Source organism: Balaenoptera musculus, chromosome 12, assembly GCF_009873245.2.
Source record: "Balaenoptera musculus isolate JJ_BM4_2016_0621 chromosome 12, mBalMus1.pri.v3, whole genome shotgun sequence".
Taxonomy (NCBI): Eukaryota; Metazoa; Chordata; class Mammalia; order Artiodactyla; family Balaenopteridae; genus Balaenoptera; species Balaenoptera musculus.
In genome coordinates, this window is record NC_045796.1 from 59,299,492 (window position 1) to 59,313,398 (window position 13,907).

The following is a 13,907-nucleotide window of genomic DNA, read 5'->3' on the forward strand; positions in this document are numbered from 1 at the left end:
CTTTTAAAGTCTATATTCTCAACAAAGGTAAATACTTTATTTTGTTTGGGGATGAATCTGTAAACCCACCTCCCTCATCTAAATATATAAAACCGCTTGCTTCATGGGCATATAAAACTGATTTTTCATCAGCCCTTTATATAAAAGAGTCACAGAGACCAGGTTTCTAATAACCTGATCTCCATTTTTATATCTCAGTTGTCAAGACAAATGACTTTTAACCCAATGCATTTGGTTCTAGATCTTTTAGAGACCATTTTGGAGCAAGGTAATATCAAAATTCATATCTGGATGAAAGGTTGTGTAAATAGCATGAGAACTACAAACTGAGACTGGGCACATCTGAGATATTTCAGTTCTGTAACTGAGGTCTGGAGAGCTACACACAGAGGCTGTATGCTCCTTTATAGTTTCCATCAAAAGCTGTGTCATGGCTACAATTCCAGGGGCCTTCATTCTCGCTACTCTAAGGTGCAACAGTCAGAGTTCAGTGAATAACCCTGACATCTGAAGACCGAACACGATGGGTCATAAACAGAAGTTATTATTTGATAATTGAAGAGAAATTGAAGAGTTTACCTCCTTTGTCTTTTTTAATACGGAAAATATTATGATTTTAAAATTTTAAATGGTTTTAAAGCAATAGACTTTTTTTTTTTTAAACGAAAAGGAGTTCTGGGTTTTTTTGTTTTAATTTATTTATTTATTTTTGGCTGTGTTGGGTCTTCGTTTCTGTGCAAGGGCTTTCTCTAGTTGCGGCAAGCAGGGCCCACTCTTCATCGCGGTGCGCGGGCCTCTCACTATCGCGGCCTCTCTTGTTGGGAGCACAGGCTCCAGACGCGCAGGCTCAGTAGTTGTGGTTCACGGGCCTAGTTGCTCCGCAGCACGTGGGATCTTCCCAGACCAGGGCTCGAACCCGTGTCCCCTGCATTGGCAGGCAGATTCTCAACCACTGCGCCACCAGGGAAGCCCCAGACATTTTTTAAATAACATTTCCAATAGGCCTCCAATAATTCCAGTATATAAATTGGTCAGTGAATTATTTTAATTTATATTTATTAAGAGTTGTAAAAGAAAGTTAGCTTTTAATCAAAGTATAAAAGAAAAAGGGTGACTATTAAGTTTATTTTGGTGCCTTTATATAGCTTTTCTATGCATAAGCATATATATGCAGATTTGCAGAGGTGGTTTGTAGAGATTCTCTATGTTTTGTATTTTTGCTCATGATATGTATACATGTTTACTTTCAAGAGAAGTTAATGATCAGTTTCATATATCTAATTAATACTTGGGTATTTTTCATTATGTAAACTCATAACTGTATCCCTCCTCTATGCTTATTCAATTTTAGGTGACTCATTTAAATTTTGATTGATTAATATAAATCAATGAATAAAAATTGCTTGTATATTAATTTATTTCTAGCTTGTAGCTTCTATTCTTAAGGTTTTCTAATATAATACTATTTCATATTTCCTTAATATAATTTCTCCTGAACAAAGACTAAAGATTTAAGAATTAGTAAAGGGGGAGCAGAATCAAGATGGCGTACAGGAGGATGCAGAATTCGCATCTCCTCACAACTAGGGCACCTACCAGGCACCGGTGGGGGACCACGGACACCTAGGGATGGGAGAAACCCCCGGTGACCGGGTAGGACGTGGGGCATGTGGGGAGTAAAGGGGGAGGAGAAGTGGAGGTGGGATGCGACTGGCGTCCCTGAGGGGCGACTGGTGGAGGGGAAGGGATCCCATGCCTGGAGGGGGAAATTGGGGAACCATTGGGAGAGCAGAGGATCAAAAGGGAGCATGGCCAAGTTTCCCCTGCCCACTTGGACCCCCAGGAACCTGCTGAGATCCTGGGCCTGACCCTCTGCCCACTGAGGCCCCCTCCAGCCACGCGGGTCCTGAGGGAGTGGGAGGAAGGGAAGGGGGAGCAAAAGTAAAGGCCGGACCTACAGGACTGGCACACCTGAGGGGTTACTGGGGGAGGGGAGTTCCTACAGCCAGTGGGACCCACCCACAGTTAGGGGTCCAACGGGGCGGGGGAGACGCTGGGGGAGACAGTGGGGGAGGGGTGCAAAGTAAGGGAATGGGGCCAGTGTTTTCCCTGTCCACGTAGGCACCCAGGAGCCTGCTGGGCTCCAGGGCTTAATCCTCTGCCCTCAGAGCCTCCCTCCTGCCGTGCAGAACCCAAGCCCGGTGCCTACAACCCCACCCAGGGCCCCACCTCTACACAGCACGTTGGAGACCCCCTCCAACGCGCTGGGCCTAAACCCCGCCCACACACCCTCACTCAGGGCCCTACCTCCAAACTCCGGAACTCCACACTCCAGACGCCCTCCTTTCCATGCACTGCCCCTCCCCTTCTGTGCAGATCCTAAGCAGAGGCCCCGCCCCACGCTTGAACGTTGCCCCACCTAGGCCCCGCCCCCAGCGCCTTTTCCACTGTGTGGGTCCTGAGCCTAGGCCCCCACCCCATGCTCAAACGTCACCCCCCACCCCGCGTAGGTCCCACCCCACCCTAAACCCTGACCCTGCCTAAGTTCCACCCCCGCCTACACTCCACCCCCATAGGCAAGACTTTTTTTTTTTTCTTTTCTTTTTTCCTCTTTTAGATTGGGGTTCTGTTTTACCTTGTTGATTCATTGTTGTTGATTCTTTTATTTTTTTATTTTTCCTAATAAATCTTTTATTTTTCTAATTTTATTTTATTCTTTATACTTTGTTAGTGATCTCTCCTTTGGACTGTTCCCCCCACCTTTTTTTTTTTTTTTTTTTCTGCTGTGGTTTTATTTTACCTTGTTGCAGTTGTTTCAATTATAGTTTTATTTTTCCTAATATATTTTTTATCTTTCTAATTTTATTTTATTTTTTATTCTTTGATATTGTACTGCTCCTCTTTTTCTTTCTTTCTTCCTTTTATTTTTTTTTTTTACCACACCACGAAGCTTGCAGGATCTTGGTTCCCAGGCTGGAGGTCAGGCCCAAGCTCCTGTGGTGGGAGCTCTGAATCCAAACCGCTGGACTAACAGAGAACCTCAGACCCCAGAGAATATCAATTGGGGTGAGGCCTCCCGGAGGTCCTCATCTCAGCACCAAGACCCAGCTCTATCCAAGTGCCTGCACACTCCAGTGCTGCATATCTCAGGCCAAACAACCAGTAAGACAGGAATACAGCACCAACCATCAAAAAAAAAAAAAAAAAATGAAATGACAAAAAAATATGTTGCAGATGAAGGAGCAAGGTAAAAACCTACAAGACCAAATAAATGAAGATGAAATAGGCAACCTACCTAAAAAAGAATTCAGACTAATGATAGTAAAGATGATCCAAAATCTCAGAAACAGAACGGAGCAAATACAAGAAACATTTAACAAGGATCTAGAAGAACTAAAGAGCAAACAAAAAGTAATGAACAATGCAATTACTGAAATTAAAAACACTCTAGAAGGAATAAATAACAGAATAACTGAGGCAGAAGAACAGATAAGTGAGCTGGAAGATAAAATGGTGGAAATAACTGCCAGGGAGCAAAATAAAGAAAAAAGAATGAAAAGAATTGAGGAGAGTTTCAGAGACATCTGGGACAACATTAAACGCACCAACATTCGAATTATAGGGGTCCCAGAAGAGGAAAAGAAAAAGAAAGGGTCAGAGAAAATATCTGAAGAGATTATAGTCAAAAACTTCTCTAACATGGGAAAGGAAATAGTCATCAAGTCCAGGAAGCACAGAGAGTACCATACAGGATAAAACCAAAGAGAAACACGCCGAGACACATATTAATCAAGCAATCAAAAATTAAATACAAAGAAAAAGTACTAAAAACAGCAAGGGAAAAGCAACAAATAACATATAAGGGAATCCCCATAAGGTTACAGCTGATTTTTCAGCAGAAACTCTGCAAGCGAGAAGGGAGTGGCAGGACATATTTAAAGTGATGAAAGGGAAAAACCTGCAACCAAGATTACTCTACCCATCAAGAATCTCATTCAGATTTGATGGAGAAATTAAAACCTTTATAGACAAGCAACAGTTAAGAGAATTCAGCACCACCAAACCAGCTTTACAACAAATGCTAAAGGAACTTCTCTAGGCAGGAAACACAAGAGAAGGAAAAGACCAACAGTAACAAACCCAAAACAATTAAGAAGATGGTAATAGGAACATATATATTGATAACTACCTTAAATGTAAATGGATTAAATGCTCCAACCAAAAGACATAGACTGGCTGAATGGATACAAAAACAAGACCCATATATATGCTGTCTACAAGAGACCCACTTCAGACCTAGGGACACATACAGACTGAAAGTGAGGGGATGGAAAAAGATATTCCATGCAAATGGAAATCAAAAGAAAGCTGGAGTAGCAATTCTCATATCAGACAAAATAGACTTTAAAATAAAGACTATTACAAGAGACAAAGAAGGATACTACATCATGATCAAGGGATCAATCCAAGAAGAAAATATAACAATTGTAAATATTTATGCACCCAACATAGGAGCACTTCAATACATAAGGCAAATGCTAACAGCCATAAAAGGGGAAATCGACAGTAATACACAATCATAGTAGGGGACTTTAACACCCCACTTTCACCAAGGGACAGGTCATCCAAAATGAAAATGAATAAGGAAAAACAAGCTTTAAATGACACATTAAACAAGATGGACTTAATTGATATTTATAGCACATTCCATCCAAAAACAACAGAATACACTTTCTTCTCAAGTGCACATGGAACATTCTCCAGGATAGACCAAATCAAGCCTTGGTAAATTTAAGAAAATTGAAATCATATCAAGTATCTTTTCTGACTACAATGCTATGCGACTACATATCAATTACAGGAAAAAAACTGTAAAAAATACAAATACATGGAGGCTAAACAATGCACTACTAAATAACCAAGAGATCACTGACGAAATCAAAGAGGAAATCAAAAAATACCTAGAAACAAATGACAATGAAAACAAGATGACCCAAAACCTATGGGATGCAGCAAAAGCAGTTCTAAGAGGGAAGTTTATAGCAATACAATCCTACCTCAAGAAACAAGAAAAACCTCAAATAAACAACCTAACCTTACACCTAAAGCAATTAGAGGAAGAAGAACAAAAAAAACCCCAAAGTTAGCAGAAGGAAAGAAATCATAAAGATCAGATCAGAAATAAATGAAAAAGAAATGAAGGAAATGGTAGCAAAGATCAATAAAACTAAAAGCTGGTGGTTCTTTGAGAAGATAAACAAAATTGATAAACCATTAGCCACACTCAACAAGAAAAAAAGGGAGAACACTCAGATCAACAGAATTAGAAATGGAAAAGGAGAAGTAACAACTGACACTGCAGAAATACAAAGGATCATGAGAGATTACTACAAGCAACTATATGCCAATAAAATGGACAACCCGGAAGAAATGGACAAATTCTTAGAAAAGCACAACCTTCCAAGACTGAACCAGGAAGAAAGAGAAAATATAAACAGACCAATCACAAGCACTGAAATTGAGACTGTGATTAAAAATCTTCCAACAAACAAAAGCCCAGGACCAGATGGCTTCATAGGCGAATTCTATCAAACATTTACAGAAGAGCTAACACCTTTCCTTCTCAAACTCTTCCAAAATATAGCAGAGGGAGGAACATACCCAAACTCATTCTACGAGGCCACCATCACCCTGATACCAAATCCAGACAAAGATGTCACAAAAAAAGAAAACTACAGGGCAATATCTCTCATGAACATAGATGCAAAAATCCTCAACAAAATACTAGCAAACAGAATCCAACAATACATTAAAAGGATCATACACCATGATCAAGTAGGGTTTATCCCAGGAATGCAAGGATTCTTCAACATATGCAAATCAATCAATGTGATACACCATATTAACAAACTGAAGGATAAAAACCATATGATCATCTCAATAGATGCAGAAAAAGCTTTTGACAAAATTCAACATCCATTTATGATAAAAACTCTCCAGAAAGTGGGCATAGAGGGAACCTAACTCAACATAATAAAGGCCATATATGACAAACCCACAGCCAACATCGTTCTCAATGGTGAAAAACTGAAACCATTTCCTCTAAGATCAGGAACAAGACAAGGTTGTCCACTCTCAACACTCTTATTCAACACAGTTTTGGAAGTTTTAGCCACAGCAATCAGAGAAGAAAAAGAAATAAAAGGAATCAAAATCAGAAAAGAAGAGTAAAACTGTCACTGTTTGCAGATGACATGATACTATGCATAGAGAACCCAAAGATGCTACCAGAAAACTACTAGAGCTAATCAATGAATTTGGTAGAGTAGCAGGAAACAAAATGAATGCACAGAAATCTCTTGCATTCCTATACACTAATGATGAAAAATCTGAAAGAGAAATTAAGGAAACACTCCCATTTACCACTGCAACAAAAAGAATAAAATACCTAGGAATAAACCTACCTAAGGAGACAAAAGACCTGTATGCAGAAAACTGTAAGACACTGATGAAAGAAATTAAAGATGATACAAACAGACGGAGAGATATACTATGTTCTTGGATAGGAAGAATCAACATTGTGAAAATGACTCTACTACCCAAAGCAATCTACAGATTCAGTGCAATCCCAATCAAACTACCAATGGCATTTTTCACAGAACTAGAACAAAAAAGTTCACAATTTGTATGGAAACACAAGAGACCCCAAATAGCCAAAGCAATCTTGAGAAAGAGAAACAGAGCCGGAGGAACCAGGCTCCCTGACTTCAGACTATACTACAAGGCTACGGTAATAAAGACAGTATGGTACTGGCACAAAAACAGAAATATAGATCAATGGAACAGGATAGAAAACCCAGAGATAAACTCATGCACATATGGTCACCTTATCTTTGATAAAGGAGGCAAGAATATACAAGGGAGAAAAGACAGCCTCTTCAATAAGTGGTGCTGGGAAAACTGGACAGCTACATGTAAAAGAATGAAATTAGAACACTTCCTAATGCCATACACAAAAATAAACTCAAAATGGATTAAAGACCTAAATGTAAGGCCAGACACTATAAAACGCTTAGAGGAAAACATAGGCAGACACTCTATGACCTAAATCACAGCAAGATCCTTTTTGACCCACCTCCTAGAGAAATGGAAATAAAAACAAAAATAAACAAATGGGACGTAATGAAACTTAAAAGCTTTTGCACAGCAAAGGAAACCATAAACAAGACCAAAAGACAACCCTCAGAATGGGAGAAAATATTTGCAAATGAAGCAACTGACAAAGGATTAATCTCCAAGATTTACAAGCAGCTCATGCAGCTCAATAACAAAACAACAAACAACCCAATCCAAAAATGGGCAGAAGACCTAAATAGACATTTCTCCAAAGATATACAGATTGCCAGCAAACACTTGAAAAGATGCTCTACATCACTAATTATAAGAGAAATGCAAATTAGAACTACAATGAGGTATCACCTCACACCAGCCAGAATGGCCATCACCAAAAAATCTACAAACAATAAATGCTGGAGAGGGTGTGGAGAAAAGGGGACCCTCTTGCACTGTTGGTGGGAATATAAATTGATACAGCCACTATGGAGAACAGTATGGAGGTTCCTTAAAAACCTAAAAGTAGAACTACCATATGACCCAGCAATCCCACTACTGGGCATATACCCTGAGAAAACCATAATTCAAAAAGAGTCATGTAGCACAATGTTCACTGTAGCTCTATTTACAATAGCCAGACGTGGAAGCAACCTAAGTGTCTATCAACAGATGAATGGATAAAGAAGATGTGGCACATATATACAATGGAATATTACTCAGCCATAAAAAGAAATGAAATTTAGTTATTTGTAGTGAGGTGGATGGACCTTGAGTCTGTCATACAGAGTGAAGTAAGTCAGAAAGAGAAAAACAAATACTGTGTGCTAACACATATACATAGAATCTAAAAAAAAAAAAAAAATGGTTCTGATGAACCTAGGTGCAAGACAGGAATAAAGACACAGATGTAGAGAATGGACTTGAGGACACAGGGAGGGGAAAGAGTAAGCTGGGATGAAGTGAGAGAGTAGCATTGACATATATACACTACCAAATATAAAATAGATAGCTAGTGGGAAGCAGCCGCATGGCACAGGGAGATCAGCTTGGTGCTTTGCGACCACCTAGGGGGTGGGATGAGGAAGGTGGGAGGGAGATACAAGAGGGAGGGGATATGGGGATATTCGTAGGCATATAGCTGATTAATTTTGTTATACAGCAGAAACTAACACAACACTGTAAAGCAATTATACTCCAATAAAGATGTTAAAAAAAAAAAAGAATTAGTAACGGGACTTCCCTGGTGGTGCAGCGGTTAAGAATCTGCCTGCCAATGCAGGGGACACGGGTTCGAGGCCTAGTCCGGGAAGATCCCACATGCCGCGGAGCAACTTAGCCTGTGTGCCACAACTACTGAGCCTGCACTCTAGAGCCTGAGAGCCACAACTACTGAGCCTGCATGCCACAACTACTGAAGCCCGTGCACCTAGAGCCCATGCTCTGCACCAAGCGAAGCCACCACAATGAGAAGCCCATGTACTGCAACGAAGAATAGCCCCCGCTCACTGCAACTAGAGAAAGCTGCCCACAGCAACGAAAACCCAATGCAGCCAAAAATAAATTAAAATTTTTTTTAAATATTATAAATTTTTTAAAAAAAGAATTAGTAAAATATGTCCTAAATATGGCTAATCGTCTGAAGGCACTCATCACACCAGATTCTCAGAAATCTAGCCACTTGTATTACACCTGCAGTCCCAGGAATTACCACTTTTAAAAGGTATGATGCCACAGGGATCATGGAACCTTGGACCTGAAAGACATTTTAGAGATTATCAAATGAACCCCAGTTAGACCAAATTATTTTTAACACAGTCCAGTGTGTGTCCGGAGACCTGTACCTAATGCGAGCAGCGAGAAACTGGCCTCGAGTTTTTCTTACAACTTGTAGGAAAATTAAAGTTGATAACTGAATAGCCTTAACAAATTGCTGAGACTTTAGTGAGTAAATCGAGATTGGATTGAATTATGTTTTCAAAGTTGTAGACTTTTAAAAAAATAACTGATTCTTCCTAATTGGCTTGGACTTCTTGTCAGGATGGCAGAGATTAATTTTCCATTCACTTCAAAGAGTTCAACGGAATGAGCCCAAAGCAAAATATAGAAGTTAACAATATTTTCTTTTACTCCCCCCAGTTTTTTGTTGACACCTCTCTATGCGAAGAATTTAGAATTTAGTTTCTTCTAGCCTAACGTTAGGAACAGCCTACAGCTATGACTCCTTTATGACTTCACCCAACAGGGATAGCAGCAAAGTGTTTCCTTTGCCCTTTCAGCAATTAGCTCAGACACAGCTATAGTCCATTCAAAACACTAAGCTAAATTGGTATTGTGATTTCTGGTGTTTGTAAATTTATCACTTAATATGCTTTTACAGCACAATTTACCCCCCATGCTGAGCTCCACTGAAATTTTTTCTTAATTGCCTAAGACATCACCCAGTCTCAAGATCTGAATATCCAGTGTCTCCTGTGTTTCCTGTAGATCAGCTCTCTCTTCTTGGGTGAACCAGAGAAAAATCTACAGTGATTCCTCAACTCTAAAATACAATTGATTGTAAAATGCACCATTGATTTAACAACTGCCTATGGGAAACTAAAATACAGCATTAAACACTCACATTACTAGTAAGATGTACCCTAATTTCAGAAACAGTAACGTGGGAAAATGCACATCACAGAATTGAGGAAAAAAACAATATTGACAATTCATTGATGCATTTTCTTCTAAGATTAAATGTACTCATCTCTATCACGCAATGAAAGAATTCTCCACCAAGTGATTTCCTCGCTACTAATAAACGCCAATCCAAACACATAAATGAATCATATAAAAGGATCAAAATTGATTAAACATCTCACAAAATGTTTTACTTTTTTTCAGGCACAGGATTGAGAAAAAACTGTGAATAATTTTGAAATAAATTGTATTTCTATGGCAACAAAGCCACAAGTACTTGCTACCTTAACAACTGAAAAACTTGACATTGCTTCCTGAAAATGAAGCTTTGCATTTCTTGAGGATGCAAAGCTATCCTAGGCTTCATCATACTATTATTGGGAATGTAATTCTGGGATACAGCTTTAAAGGTATTCTTTTCTATCAGAAACCTATTGAAAAGTGTAAAGCCTCCACCTAATCAAAAGCAAAAAAAATTTCTAAAATACTGCCTGATCTTTACTGAGAATACAGTTGTTTCTGTACCACCTTAAACAAAATGTGTTGTTCTTCTTAATTTACAAAACTGAATACATTTGCTATTTCTCTGAAAAACATTCAAAGCAAATATCTATCTTTTGCTAATAAATTTAAGTAATACTGGGTACTTCATTTCTTTTGGATATATACTCAGAAGTGGGATTGATGAATCATATGGCAGTTCTATTTTTTATACTTTGAGGAATCACCATACTACTTTCCATAATGGCTGAACCAATTTACATTCCCACCAACAATACACAAGGGTTCCCTTTTCTCCGCATTCTTGCCAACACATCTTTTGCCTTTTCAATAATAGCCATTCTAACAGGTGTGAAGTGATATCTCATTGTGATTTTGATTCGCATTTCCCTGACGTCTAATGATGCTGAGCAACTTTTCCTTTCTCTTGGTTATTTGTAAGTCTTCTTTGGAGAAATGTCTATTAAGGTCCTTTGTTCATTTTTTTAATTGGGTTATTTGAGTTGTCTGAGTTCCTTATATATTTTGGACATTAACCCCTCATTAGATACATGGTTTGAAAATATTTTCTCTCATTTAATAGGTTGTTTCTTCTCTCTATTGATTGTTTTGGGGGTGGGGGGTTGTTTGTTTTTATTTGCTTTGCAGAAGCATTTTAATTTGATGAAACCCAAATTGTCTGTTTTTGTTTTGATTACCTGTGCTTTTGATGTCATATCCATGAATGCAATGCCAAGGCCAATGTCAAGATAATTTTCCCATATGTTTCCTTCTTGTAGTTTTACAGTTTCAGGTCTTACATTTAAATCTATAATCCATTTTGAGTTGATTTTGTATATGGTGTGAGATAAGAGCCCAATTTCATTCTTCTGCATGTGGTTATCCAGTTTTTCCAGTACTATTTATTGAAGAGGCTCTCCTTTCCCTATTGTGTGTTCTTGGCACCTTGTCAAAAATCAGTTGACCATAAATGCATGGACTTATTTCTGGGTTCTCTATTATGTTTCATTGGTCTATGCATCTGTCATTATACAAGTACCAGACTGTTTTGAATACTGTAGCTTTTCATATATTTTGAAATCAGTCACTATGATACCTCCAGCTTTGTTCTTCTTGTTCAAGATTGCCTTAGCTATTTGGGATCCTCTGTATTTCCATACGAATTTCAGGATTGTTTTTTCTATTTCTGTGAAGAATGTCATTGGGATTTTGATAGGGATTGCATTGAATATATAGATCACATTGGTAGTATGGACATTTTAACAATATTACTATTTTCAATCCGTGAACATAGGATATGTTTCCATTTATCTGTGTTTCCTTTAATATCCTTCATCAATGTTTTATGATTTTCAGTATACAAGCCTTTTACCTCTTTGGTTAAATTTATTCCTATTTTATTCTTTCAGTTGGTATTGTAAATGGGATTGTTTTCTTAATTTCTTCAGATAGTTTGTTGTTAGTGCATAGAAATTTCACTGATTCTTGTATGTTGATTTTGTATCCTGAGACTACTGAATTCATTTAATAGTTCTAATGGTTTTTTGTTGAGTCTTTAGGATTTTCTACATATATGATCATGTCATCTGTCAAAAGAAATAATTTTACTTCTTCTTTTCCGATTTGGTTGCCTTTTATTTCTTTATCTTGCCTAATTGCTCTAGTTAGGACTTTCAGTACTACATTGAACAGAATTGGCAAGAGTGGACATCCTTGCCTTGTACTGAATCTTAGAGGAAAAGCTTTCCAAAGTCTAGACCTCAAGAGGCCTTGAAGCTTCCACCTTTGCCCTCTTGGAATCCTGCACTGTGTAAGGAAGCCAGTCTAGCCTAAGGGAGGATGAGAGGTCACCTGGAGGAGAACTGAGGCACTCCAGCTGGTAGCCAACACCAACTTCCAGAAGCGAGTGAGACCATCTTGGACCTGACAGCCCAGATGACTATCCAGCATTTATAGTCATGTGAGTGACCCAGGTGAAAGCAACAGAGAAATCACCCAATCAATCCACAGAATTGTGGAAAATAATAAATCGTTGATGTTTTAAACCATTAGCTTTGGGGCGATTTGTTCTGCAGCAACAGGTAACTGAAATGGCATCCATGAAAGTAAAAATTAATAAGCTGGTCCTTGGTGATAAAAACAATTGTGAGTCTCTGAAGTGTTAGTTATTATGAATCTTGATTCCTTCCTTTCTTCCTTCATTCTATAAATATTTATTGAGCACGTAGCATATTCCAAGTAATATACTAAGTTTCAGATATAGATTGACAAACAAAACATTTTCCTGCCCTTGCAAAGTTTACGATCCAGCTAGCATTAAACATGCTAACACTTTCGTCAATGCTTAAGACACAGAGCAGCTGTGAAATAATTTCTCTCCCATTGATTTTATTCTAAAGAAACAGTTATTGCATTGAACTCAAAAGGTTTAAAGTATGAGGAAACTGTTGTTCTATCTCTTTTTTACTTAAAAGAGTAGATATAAATAAATTGTCTACAGAGATGAAGAAAACAGATGGATTTGAAAATTCAAGCTCACACTGAATATAATTAACTTGGAAAGAGAGAGAAGCCAAGGACGCCTGAGATCTTAGGTGCCCGGGAGACAGGCAAAGGGCTAGCTTATTTTTAACATCACAGTAGTCTCAGCAGTAAGGAAAATTCAAACTCCATTAGTCTCTGAAGAGGTGAAAGAGCAAACGAAGAGAGAAAAAAAAATGTGGCTATTGGGGAGTAATTAACATTTTGACCCAGTTGCCAGCCTCAGTAGGTGTTCGCTGCCACTGCCGCTGCCGATTAGCAGAGCTTGGGTTTCCTAGGTCATTGCAAAGGCAAAGGTCTTATGAAGCACTCTGGGTGTTGTTTACTATTTGATTCTGAGCGAAGTACACCCGAAGAGACAAATGGGCTTATTAAGCAAAACCTTCAGCAGGAATGGAGGGTTGCCTTCTGCACCAGAGGGGCCTTATTTGCATACCCAAACAGAACACTCTGGGATAATTGATCAGGCAGATAACAAGATGACCTCTGGCCTTGAAGGGCTTGATAATGGTCATGGTCCCAGGTCACCGTGATTGGGACTTAAATAGAGCCTGGAGTACAAGGCCCTTCACCATCGAACCCCAGCAGCCATTCCCCGCTTGGAATTCATTTGGTCAGTCCTACACATGGAGTAGACATTCACAAATCCATGCTTTTTTATGTGCATGGATTCCTTCTACCTAGAAACCCTTTTCCCTTCCACCTCACAAACTCCCACTCTTTAGACCCAATTTAAATGTTATTTCTTTATACACTCACCCCAAAGCAAGCCAAATTTTTTAAATTATATCTCAATATAGCTGTTTTTATTTATTTATTTATTTCCTATATCATCCTTCTTTTATTCCTGCTACCTTCTTAAACTTTAAAAGAGATTAAGTGCTTGATTGGCTAACATGTATTTGGGGCCCTTTACAGAGAGAAACAAACAGAAATGGTCTGTGTACCTTAGTTGATCATAATCTCTTATTTTTGAATCCGAAGTTATTTTTATTTCCTGATTATAAAAGTAATACACACTCATCATAAAAATTCAGATAATGTAAGAATTTGTTCTATCATAAAGGAACTTG